We start from the raw sequence: 12,775 nt of genomic DNA, 5'->3' as shown, positions 1-12,775 counted from the left end.
ACAAACATAGCCAGGGATCATCACAGTCTCTGACCTCCCATCCATTTAATGCATTTAGGTAAGGTGGTGCCTCAAGAAGACAGCCAATGACATAAAGGATCCCCATCACTTCTTTTCAATGCTACCCTCAGGCAGAAGGTACAGAAGCCTAAAGACCAGCACCTCTAGCTCAAGAACAGTTTATTTCCCACACCCCCTTGTTGCACAAATCAAGAACTGCTCCAGCAGCACAAAAAGATTGTCTACACTATTGCAAAGTCACTTTTTTTTGCACAAGCACAACTGTGAACATTTATTATTGATCATGTTTTTATTTATTGACTCTTTTAATTTAATTAAGTATTCTATTGCAGTCATTTTTTAAATTGTTTTAGTAGTTTATTTTACAAAGTACCTGTTCAGCTGTAGTAAGAATGCTACCACCAGGAGGAATCAGAGATGGAGTGTGTAGCATCTGAAGTATGTAACACCTTGGGTAGATTCAAGATGGTTGCTTCCATGTGAGGTCTGGCATGTGTATGTTTTGTCCTTAGTTTAGTTAATACATCAAGTTGTTTTAAAAAGAACCCACTTCGTTATTGTAATAAAAGAAATATCACATTACCAGGTGTAGAAGAAACAGCCAAGAGTGGGAAAAAAAAGCCAAGATGTGCCGTGCACAGGAGTGAAAGAAGAAAAAAACCCACAGTGTGCATAGTGAGTAACAGTCGATATCAGCAGATAAAATATGGAGGGTTTAAAAAGCCCCTAACACTATAAAATGAACTGGAAATGTTCACTATGAGTAGAGGCTGTTGAAAAAAAAAAGAATGCTGTACCTGCAAGCCATTGGAATCAATAGCAAACAGGATACACAGAAGATTGCAATGCGACATACTCTGGTGGGACCTCAAACTCTAGAGGTTTTCAACACATTTGATTTTGTCGAGGCAGAAGGCCAGAGCAAATTTGACAAGATAGCAAGATGTTTGATGAACACTGTTCACCAAAGGAAAATGAAACCTTCGAGAGGTTTGTGTTTTGCTCACATGTGCAGCTGCAGGGATAGAGCTTTGATACTTTTTTTAACAGACTTAAAATTAAAAGCAAGAATACGTAATTTTGGATTGCTGCAAGATTCAATGATCTGTGATCAAACTGTGTTTGGAATTAATGATAAGAAAGTGAGAGAGAGGTTGCTGTGAGAGATAGAGCTTCCCTTAGCTGTGAGGTTATGCCACACCAGTGAATTAGCTGTACAGCACATGAAAAAAGTCAGTGATAATGTAAAAGCCAATGAAAATGAAGGCAGAGTCATAGTCACAGTGTCTAAACACACACAAACAAAAAATGAGATACAGGAACCAACAAAAAGATGGAAACACATTCAATTGGAAACAATGCGGCACTAAGCATGTGCCAAAGCAATGCCCAGCTTATGGAAAAGTCTGTAACAAGTGCAAAGGGCAGATTCACTATGCAAAGCAATGTTTTTCCAAAGGGAAATGAAACAGAAGTGAAAGTGTACACATTATAGAAGTAATTTCTCTCAGTGATACACTTTTCATGGGCATGGTGGTGCAGGAAGTGAACAGTGTCCAGCAGGATAAATGGACTGTGTCATTGCATACAAATGGAACAAATATTCCTTTCAAGTGAGACACAGAGGCAAAGGTTAATTTGATCTATGAATGTGACATCAGAGCAATGAAGATAAAGCCATACATCCATGCAAATCTTGTACTGCTCCAAAGCCTACAATAGACAGATCATCAACATGAAAGGAACATGTAAACTCAAGGTGAAAGTTAAAGATAAAGAGCACCACCTCAGGTTCACAGTTGTCCCAGATGCTTGGTGACAAAGCATGTGAAAACTTAAACTTAGTCAAGAGGGTGTATCACATTAACAGTGGCCATACACAGAACAGCACAGAGGAAGTACTGGATCAATCTCCCAACACCTTCAAGGGGTTTGGTGGTCTACCATTCACCTATAAGATACAGTTCAAAGAGGACACACAGCCAGTAGTGCAATGCTCCAAGGTGGGTTCCAGCGCCTCTAAAAGAAAAACTCAAGCAGGTATTTGACTGAATGATGGCACTAGGACTTATATAGAAAGTGGAGGAGCCCACAGAATGGATGAATTCAATGGTATGTGACAAAAAGAAGAATGGTGACCCATGCGTGTATGTGGACTCAAAAAATCTGAATGCCAATATAAAGAGGGAAGATCATCAGATTCCAACCAGGGATGAAATTACAAGTGAGGTGGCTGGTGTAAAGGTTTTCCTAAATTGGATGCATCCCAGGGCTTCTGGCAAATAAAATTGCATGAGGAAAGCACAAAATACTGTACACTTAATACACCATTAGGCTGATAACCCTGTCTGAAGATGCCTTTTGGAATTTCCTTAGCTCTGGAAGTGTTCCTCAGGACAAAGGAGAATATCTTTGAAGGCATAAATGGGGTACGTATATACATGTATGACATGATCCTATGGGGATCCACACAAAAACAACACAATGAAAGGCTCATCAAAATGCTACAACTCATCCAGAAGAATGGATTGAAGTTAAACAGAGAAAAATATCAGTTTGGTGTGAAGAAAATCACTTTTTTGGGAGATAAACTGTCAGGGGCAGCTGTGGAACCAGACAAGAGCAAGGTGAAAGCAATTTCAGAGATGCCCAGACCCAATGACAAAAAAGGCGTATTGAGAGTGCTGGGAATGATCAATTTCATAGGTAAATTCGTACCAAACCTGTCTTCCAAAACAATGTACCCTAAGGAAGTTGTTACAGGACAAATGTGAATTTAAGTGGACAGACAACAAGAATGGAGACAACTGAAGACCATTCTAACTACAGAACCAGTATTGTTGATGTTTTTTGACGCATCCAGAAAGAAAAAAATGTCAAAGGATACTTCAAAAGATGAAATAGGTGCCGTACTACTTCAGGCTGTGGGAGAAGATTGGAGGCCAGTCGCATACGCATCAGGGTCAATGACAACATCTAAACGTCAAGAAAGAATGTATAGGTCTGGTCTATGGACTTTAGAAATTCCTCAGTTATGTGTCTGATCTACCCACATTCAGGGCAGAGACAGACCACAAATCAATATTAGCAATAATCAAGAAAAATCTCAGATCTCAGTGAAATGTCACCAAGAATTTAAAGACTGATGATGAAGCTACAATGTTATGATTTTGAATTGGTGGACACACCAGTGAAACTTATTGTGTTAGCTGATGCGTTACCAGGGCCATGATGCAGAGTGATGCACATAATGGGTTTCACAGAGACAGATATGAATCTCCATGTGAGTCTGATCACTGAATCTCTTCCCGTATCTGACATGAAATACAAGCTGAAGCAGAAAAGGACACAGTTCTACAGAAGGTCATCAACAATCTGAATGAAGGATGGCCTAGAGGTGAATGTCAGCCATACTACAACATCAGAGCTGAGACAAGTGTTGTCAATGGGCTTCTACTCAGCAGAGCAGAATTATCATTCCTCAATCATTGTGACAAGAGATGCTGAAAAAGGTACATGAGGGGCACCTTGGAATGGAAAAATGCAGGAGGAGGGCCAGAACTGCTGTTTATTAGCCAGAGATAGGTGCTGACATAGACAGGATGGTTTCAAGCTGTGAGACCTGCTTGAAACACCAGGCAAAGCAAACAAAGGAATCCATGATTATAACTGATGTACCAGCAGAACCATGGCAGAAAGTTAGGACTGATCTGTTCCACATGGATAGAAAGAATTACTTGCTGGTTATTGATCATCTATTGAACTATCCTGAGATTGCGCTGCTGCTTGTGTGATCAGATATATGAAATTGATCTTTGCAAGACATAGAATTCCTCAAATTGTCTACAGTGACAATGGACATGCTGCAGTTGTAGAGAATTCCAGAACCTTGCAGAAGAGTATAATTTACAACAAGTCCTCTGCAACCACAGACAAACGGCAGAGAAAGGAGTTCACATAATCAGTTGCTAAAGAAAGCACTAGACAGTGGCTCAGACCCGTATCTAGCTCTATTGAGTTACAGATCTTCACCTCTTGAACATGGCATGTCACCCACGGAGCTTCTGATGGGATGTAGACTAAGGACCATACTTCCCTACTCTGCAGACCCAAACAAGAACTGAGATGTCGAACAGAACAAAAGAGTCTGCAAGGGAGACAAAAGACAAACTATGACAAGTCAACGAGATACTTAGGGCCACTAGCATAACATAACACAGAGAAACTCAGAGATTCCAACACTTGGGACAAAAAGGCAACTGCTCTGAGAGAACAGAACAGAGGAGGGTCAAACTCTGAGGAGGAATCGAAGGAGCCTGCTGAAAACACCAGAGATACTGCATGGAGAGATAAATTCAGAGGATTTAGCCTGCACAGAAACCACCCATGCTAGACAGTAGTGGACCAGCAGAGCCGACACAAGCACCTGTGTTCAGAAGATCCACACAAGTTGTCAAAGTACCTGACAGAGTGAATGTTCATGTTACATTTGTGTTGAACTTTAAATTGAAAGAATGCTGAGTGTTTTCAGTATTTTCTATATTTGTGCAATATTTAGTTGTGGCTGCATCAATATTCTCTGTTGCTGCAGATTCATAGGCACAGAATTCATTACACAGCACAGCCTGCCAGACTGCTTAGAGAGCCAAAACCCAGAATTAATTGGCGGATTTGACTTGAGATTGAAGATATTGACAAATTGAACCACCTTGCTTGATCAGAAGCTGTCTTTGAATTAAATAACAAAACATATTTTCTGTCACAAAGGTTTAATAACATACATTTTAATAGGTGACTTTATTTGATATTTGTATTAATCAAGCTATCACCCTGATAAAATACAGATATTGAAACAAGTGTAGCTGATTTTCTCATTTTTTCATCACTTTTGACCTTAAAAATAGAACTTCAAAATCATTTTTTCAGCATTAGAAACTTACTTACCCATGAACATAGTTTCAATAAGTAGTGTTCCATAATTTTAAAAATCTATAATGACGTCACACTATGTCAGCTGGACAGGAGGGTTGCCAGGATGGATTACTGCCTCTTAATGTACTATTAATATTAGGACTTTAGATATTTTTAACTGTAAATCACATTTATAGCTTTGGAACTTTTGAATACCTAACAATACTTTTGTCAATCATTTTAAATATCAATAATTGGAAAAAGAACCAAGCTTAATAAATTGCTTGATTGTCAATTCCAATGCATTTTTTGTACCAGGCAACATGATGTTGTGAATTGAACTCAGCACGTTAGCTCTGAATTTTAGCATGGGTCCTTTAGGCATTAGTCTGGTGGGAAACTCGTGGAAGTTGAGATAGGAATGCTCCTTGTGGAAAATGAGAGCATACCAATAATGTCATTGTAATGGCTCATTTCCCAGACAAAATGAGAAATACTTAAAAGACTTTCAAAATACGAGTCTTCTCTAGCCTTTCTGATGACTTGCTGTGTAAAAATGCATTTTTCAACCAAGAACGTTCCTGATAAAATGTCAGTCTCAGCTTGTATTAAACATGGTTGCCTTGAAGTGCTGGCTGTAGGAATTGTGACATATAAAACTTTCAGAAGCAATTACACAAGAGGTAATGAAACAAAGTTAAAGCACATGGTCTGGTGAGTAATTTATTGGCAAAGTATGAGCATTAGTTAAGAGAGAGGAAATGAAGAGTAGGAATAGATAAGCTACTTTCAGATTAGAAGGCCTTGACTTGTGAAATGCCATTGGGATCATTGCCAGGTTCCTCATAATTCATAACCTATATCAAAGATATGGGTGAAGGGATCAAGCATAATTTACAAAGCTTGGTATCTTTATGGACTTGGGAAAAAAAATAAGAGGATTTCAGGTGGATATACCCAGGCAGAGTGAATGGGCAAGGGCGTGCCAGATGGCATATAATGTGGAAAATATGAGGTCATTCATTTTAGTAGAAGGAAATAAAAGATGAAATATATTTTTTAATGAGAAAAAGATTGAAAAATTGCAGAGTTCAGAGAGTCCTAAGTGTGATTGTGCTTTAATCACTGAATGTTAACATGATGATTCTACAAGTAATTGAAAAGATGAACACCATGTTACAAGAATAGAGATATCTTGCTCCAAATAAATTTGCCCTTGGTTGGATTGGATCGAGAATATTGTGCATACGTCTGGTCTCCCTACATAAGGAAGGAAATTCTGGCGAGAGGAAGAACAGCAAAGATTTTCCAGATTGATTCTTGAAATGGCAGGCATATCTTCGGAGAAGAGATTAAGCAGACTATGGTTAGATTCTGCTGAGATTAGAGGAAGAAAAAGTAATTTAACTGAAGCATACATAATGACTATGGTCTTAACAGGGTGTAATGCGATTGTTCTCAGAGACAAGTGAAGAGTACAAACAGGCTTTTAATAGCTTACAATCAATGGCCAGTAGACACAATAGACCCAGGTGAATCTGAGGTAAGGCAAGAAAACCAGAGTTTATATTGGGGTAGGTGAGGATAGAGCCAGGAGAGGAGCCAGCCATTTGAACAATACATAGACAGTGAATTCCAGTTCACTGCATTCACCCCTTCCTTCAGAATTGAGCCTGTGAAAAACAGAGACCATTCATTCAAAAAACATAATACTTTACGAATATTTACAAGTTAAGTCTGTCAGGGGATCTGGTAATTCTGGTCGAGCACCGCAGTACTGGAGGACTTTGGGCTTCTCGAACTTCCTGGACCCCTGTGGTACAGGGTCAGTGGGTCTCGAGGGCTCCGGCTCAGGTCATGTGGTGGATTGGTCCATTTCCCGAGCAGTGTCCTCTGACTCTCAGTTCCAGCTGATGCCAGGACTCTGATCGAGACGGTGTCCTCTCTGCCATCAGGGTATGCCACGTTGGCATACGTTGGGTTGGTGTGCAGCAGATGCACCCTCTCGATTGAGGATCTGTCTTGCTCCTCCTCACATATGTTCTCAGCAGGACTGGCCTTGATGCCATAAGCCAAGCCAGGAGAGTAGTCCCAGATGTGGATTTCCTCTGGAAAGTAAACATAAGCTCGTGAGGAGTTGTGCTGATTTCCCTGCAGAGGAGCGATCTTATGGAGTGGAGTACCGTTGGTATAATTTCTTGCCAGTGTGAATCTGGAAGGCCTTTGAACCAGAGAGCCAATTTCATGGCCTTCCATACAGTCACGTTCTCTTTTTCAACTTGTCCGTTCCCCCAGGGATTCTAGCTAGTCATCCTGCTTGAGGTGACGTCTCTTACGAGCAAGTACTGGTGTAGCTTTTCGCTCATAAATGTTGAGCCCCAGTCGCTATGGATATAGCTGGAATACCTGAACAGCATTGAGAGGCCGAGGCCAGTCCTTCGGGACTCAGGCATGGGTCTAATGATGATTCAGGGGTTGCACACAAGGGTGACTCTTTGGTTTCCCTTTAACCTGACAGACCTTCACCCAGTGCCCTCACTTACCGCATTCTGTGCACACAGAGTCCTTCGCGGGCCATCGGGTGCAGGGGTGCTGTGCCTGTCCACAGAAGTAGCATCCCTGGTTGCACATGGCCGCAGTGGTTGGCGCTGGGGCTGTGGGGGTCACATGTGCTCCAATGATCTGGTCCTCCGAAAGGGCGCCACACTTGCCCGTGAGGTCATCAGCTCCAAGTTGGGCCTGCTCGAGTGCTTTTGCCAGCTCCAGGGTGCTGACCAAATCTTTCTTCCCCAACTCCAGCAGAGGCTGCCTCATGTACCTCGACCTCACTCCTGCTACAAGGGTGTCCCAGATTTGTTCCTTCTTGCTTCAGTTGCATTTTCTCATCAGGGATCACAGTTCAAGAACATTGCTGTCCAGAGACTCACCCGTATGCTGCCTACATTGAGAGAGACGGTGCCTCACCAGCACATCATTCTGGGACCTTATGTAGTGGACCTTCAAGCCTTCTATGGCCGACTTGTAGGTAGCACAGTCTCTAATGATAGTGTATCCTCTGGGGCCAAATCGAGAGAGCAGTGCCAATCTCCAGAGACTATCCGAGTTGAAGACTTCTTGTGTGGCCATCAGGTAGGATTGGAAGCACTCCAGCCAGTAGGCAAAATTCCTCTGGGGCCTCTGGGGACAGAGGGACAATCTGGAGTATGCCTGGCTTCAACAGGACTTCTATCCTGCTTCAAAGTTAAGCTATTAAAATTGTAACGTGACTGAGTGCCCTCAGAGACAAGTGAGGAGTACAAACATGTTTTTAATAGCTTTTAATGGCCGGTTGATACAATAGTCCTCAGGAGAATCTGAGGTAAGGCGGGAAAACCAGGGATATTGGGGTAGGTGAAGGTGGAGCCAGGGGAGGAGCCAGCCATCTGAACAATACATAGACAGTGAATTCCAGATCACTGCACAGGGGTTGTTGTTTCTCCAAGACAAGATGTTCAGATGCAACAGTCACAAAATTGGAGGTTTTGACTGAAGTCAAAATGAATTTCCTCAGGTGTTAGTAAATCTTTGGAATTCTCAAACAAAGTGGCGGTGGAAGCACAGTTGGTGAGGGTATTTAAGACAAGTTTGGATATAGGGAATTGAGGAATATGGGGTTAGTGCAGGAAAATGGTGCTGAAATAAGTGATCAGCCATGATCTTGTTGAATGTTGGACCAGGCATGAAGAGCCATATAGCCTACCCCAGCTTTGGTTTCATGTGTTCTGATAAAAGCAACTCCTTCAAAGTATGCATGCAAATAAATAAAGATAAAAACATGTCAGTACCATTCTGGATATATAAGCTACATTATGACTTCAGGAATAGTAACCTTACTGTACCTGCATTATTTTACACTTGATTTGCCTTATCCTCAGTGCAGCATTTAGCACAATCAACCTGTGTATCCTCAGCGATACCTTTCATTTACTGCGCAGCTCATTGGGATTCTCTTCATGCATCCCTATCCATTCAAGGACACAGCATCTTCAATAATAGTGTTAATTCCTATACCCATCTCTTGATCCCGCTACTTATCACACCGCTGGGCAGAACCTTCTGCTGATGACAACAATAAGGGGAAAAAAACAATCATATACAACTGGATGAACATGTTCATATTGACAATTTATACACGCTGATGAATTAACACATCAGTCATGGAGTTGTAAGTATTTACATTCAAGAATTCAGAAAAAACACATTCAAATTCAACAATGACTTGCCAGTTTTATAATCTCTGAGCCCACATGATAGCAGTTTGCCTTGTGATTCAATTTCACTCAGGCTTGTCTCCTGGTTTACAGAGAACACTGGGTTAGTATCTTCCTGACTCTATCAGATCATAAATAGGTTAATTTTGTTCGATATCAATAGAGGTTTCCAGAGCCGCTTGATAGATACTATCTAACAGTTCTTTGTTTAATCACAAAATCATGCCTTTTAGTGGCAGTCATTTCCAAACTGAACCGAACCGTGCACAACCGTATTAAATTAACTCCATGGCGCAGCTTCTTACACAATACTGATGTCATCAGCCTCAAAATTAAACAAACACACACACACACAAACAACCCCACATACTTACACTTTACTGATCATGGTGTGCCACTCTACATTGACCACCATGTAAGGCCAAGTAATTGGCTTGTATACTTGACATACACATACAGCACAGTTGCAGGCCATTTCAGCCCACCAGTCCATGGTGTCCAATTAACCTACACCCCCAGTATATTTCAAACATGGGAGGAAACTGGAGCCCCCGAGGAAAACCCACGCAGACACGGTAAGAACACAGAAACTCCTTACAGGCAGAGTGGGATTCGAACCCAAGAGCTGATCGCTGGTGCTGTAAAGGTGTTGCACTAACTGCTACGCCAACCGTGCCGCCCAAGTTGAACTTAAGTTTACTTCATAACCTATTCATCCCAAAGACCACTTACTTCCTCTGCAACTTACTTACACGTTGTCACTGGCTGTCTGCTACTCACGCTTTAGTTATGTCTATACCATTGCAAACTGTCCCTCTCATTCTCAAACTTCCATTTTCTTCAAACCCTCTAAAACTCGGCTGTCAGTTTTCACCTCCCAAAGACCTCTCACTTTTCTTCCTGACCTGCAATTGCTCAGTTCCCCAAGCTTCAATTTTAAAATCTTCCACGTTTGTGCCTAAATCATTGCATAGGGATTTTTATTTCTGCAAACTCTTTCTCCAATCATCCAAATCTGCCCTTCGTCTGTGTGGATCCTTTACTCACTTCATGTCTCTACTGGCCATTTTGTCTTCAGTTTTCCTCTCATTCCTTTGCAGATCTTTTAATGTTATCCCAATTGTTCCTTCCCTGCCTTTTAATTTTACACTGAAGATGCTAATGAGAAATGTTATGATTTGTTTCTCCATATTAAGTGCAGTGAACAAATGCAAATTGTTATGGTAAATTTTATACAAGCTAGTTATTAGTCAACTTTATGCAAGTTTCATAAGTTCATAAAAAAGTATATTTGGAGAGTCTATTGGGCAGGTTCAAATAATTGATATCATGGACAAGAAACATCTTTTTGAAGATATTTGAGAATTTGAACTATTTATAAGGGAGCAAGGAATTCTAAAAGGAAATAGAAAAATGGAGTATTGAAGTGTTCATGTTTTAAACATTAATGGTAATGGAGATCAATCTGAGGGTGAATCAGTGACGATTCAACAATTTGCTTTTTTTAAGATTGGATAAACAAAGTATGGGAAGGAGCAACATTATTCAAGCTGAGAGATTAGCTTCAGAATATTTTATAAGAGTCAGCACATTAATTGACTGAATAGCATCTTACAATTTTGTGAAATTCAATGAACAGAAGATAAAGGAGCAGGAGTAGGCCATCCAGCCCATCAAGCCTGTTCTACCATTCAATAAGATCATGGCTGAATCGAGTATAGGCTCATCTTCCTTTTCTCCATATCCTTTAATTCCTCTATTATGTAAAAATCTACCCAACCTTGACAAATATATTTACTGAGGTCTTCTCCACCGCTTCAATGGGTAACAAATTCCATGGATTAATCAGATTCCTCATCTCCATCCTCATTTAAAGAATTACAGCAATTAATTGTATTTAGGTCATAACTTTTCTTTAACTAGATTATTAACTGAAAATGTGGAGAAAATGCACAAAGTGGATGAGGGAGCCTTGCTCAGTCGTTGTTGCTCTTTGGGCAAGAGAAGCTTCGTGGTATTTCTGTCAATGTTCTGAAGGTGCCACAAAGGTTGGGGGGGAGAGGGCCCTAAAGGAGTGGGGAAGGAATTGTTTATTGTATGAAATCAGTTAGAAAATGTTAAAGTCAATTTTAAAATGGAGTTTAGTTTATTAGTAAATTAAATTATTAATTTATTAGTACTAAACGGTTCTGTTCTTGTTAAAAATATTAATTTCATGCTGCAACACTTAAAGCCATGAAAATAGTGAAAATGAAAACTTGCTTGAGTTCAATGTCTGATTGCAGAGTTCTTTTACTATATAACATTCTTACACTATAGTTCAAATTCTTCCTTTTGACTCATTAATTCAACCTTGCTTCTATTCCCAAGACTGGTCTGAATCATGGATGTCTGACAAGCAGCACTTTTGTCTGTCTACTTGTGGCTTACTATGCTCCAGCTGTATCTATAACCAGCTCTGCCTTCCCAATCAAAGCTCTCTGCACATCTGGTATGGTGAACCACAGAGGAGTTGGTCCCCTCAACTTTCATCCATTTCCTTGAATTTCCCTTTACTGGCTATGTTTTTAAGCCTTTTAAGGAAATTATCTATGGGAATTCCTTCATCATGGTTTGGAATATATGATTCAATTTTATTTCAACATACGTGCTGACTATTTTTGAAGATCTTTGGCAGACTTCTGTTCTCCACACGAAAGAAAATGCTGGAGAAACTCAGGAGAGCAGTATATGATGGGGGTAGGGGGAAGAAGTCTTCCATGTTTTGGGTCAATACCCTCTATCAGGAATGAGAGTGGAGATCCTGCATTACTACTTTTATCTCCAAATGACTTATTTTCCAGTTGTTGAAAAGGACCAATCCTTTCTCTCCAATCCACACATGTGACTAATCTTCACTTCAACATTCATGCCTTTCAGAAGCATTAGTTTACATTTGTGTTTAAATTTTCTTTCTTGGCAGTGGCAGAATGAGAGATTATGGTTCTGGCTCAGCTATGTCTCTATAGTGATGCCATCAGGTTTGGATCCACTGCTTAGCATGGAGAGTGGTGCAGTGGCATGGATCGACATCCAGCCTACAGCACCAGTTGCCATTTCTGCCTTGCATCGAGTGTTTACGGGAGACCAGGCAAAAGTGAAGCAGGTAAGGACAAAAGTGTCTGTCCAGGGGATCATGCTGAAAGTCCTGGGGAGTTATTGGTGGCGGCTGTGGAGAATTGAAGCTTTGGTGGAGGCCAATACAAATATGGAGAACCTGACAACAGGAGACAGCAACAATAGAGAGATTGGACTAGACAAGAACCAGGTCAGTTAACGGTCTGGAATGACGGTCATGCTGAGTGCCCTCAGGAAGCTGCTATTATCCTCTATTTAAATCTTAAATTTGATTTGCCTGTTACATTAATGTTAATGCTAATGCTAAATTCTACCATTTTCAAGACAAGACAAGCTAAGCTAATGTTTTGTCTTCTTTTACTTTCCAGATCACCATGGATCACATGAGCTCCAACATGAACTCTGCACCAGTCTATGATACCTTGTCAAAAGTCTGTCTGAAATCCATGTAGCTAGACCATATTTACTGCCTTCTT

Source organism: Narcine bancroftii, chromosome 2 (assembly GCF_036971445.1).
Source record: "Narcine bancroftii isolate sNarBan1 chromosome 2, sNarBan1.hap1, whole genome shotgun sequence".
Classification (NCBI taxonomy): Eukaryota; Metazoa; Chordata; class Chondrichthyes; order Torpediniformes; family Narcinidae; genus Narcine; species Narcine bancroftii.
This window is presented reverse-complemented; position numbering follows the sequence as displayed.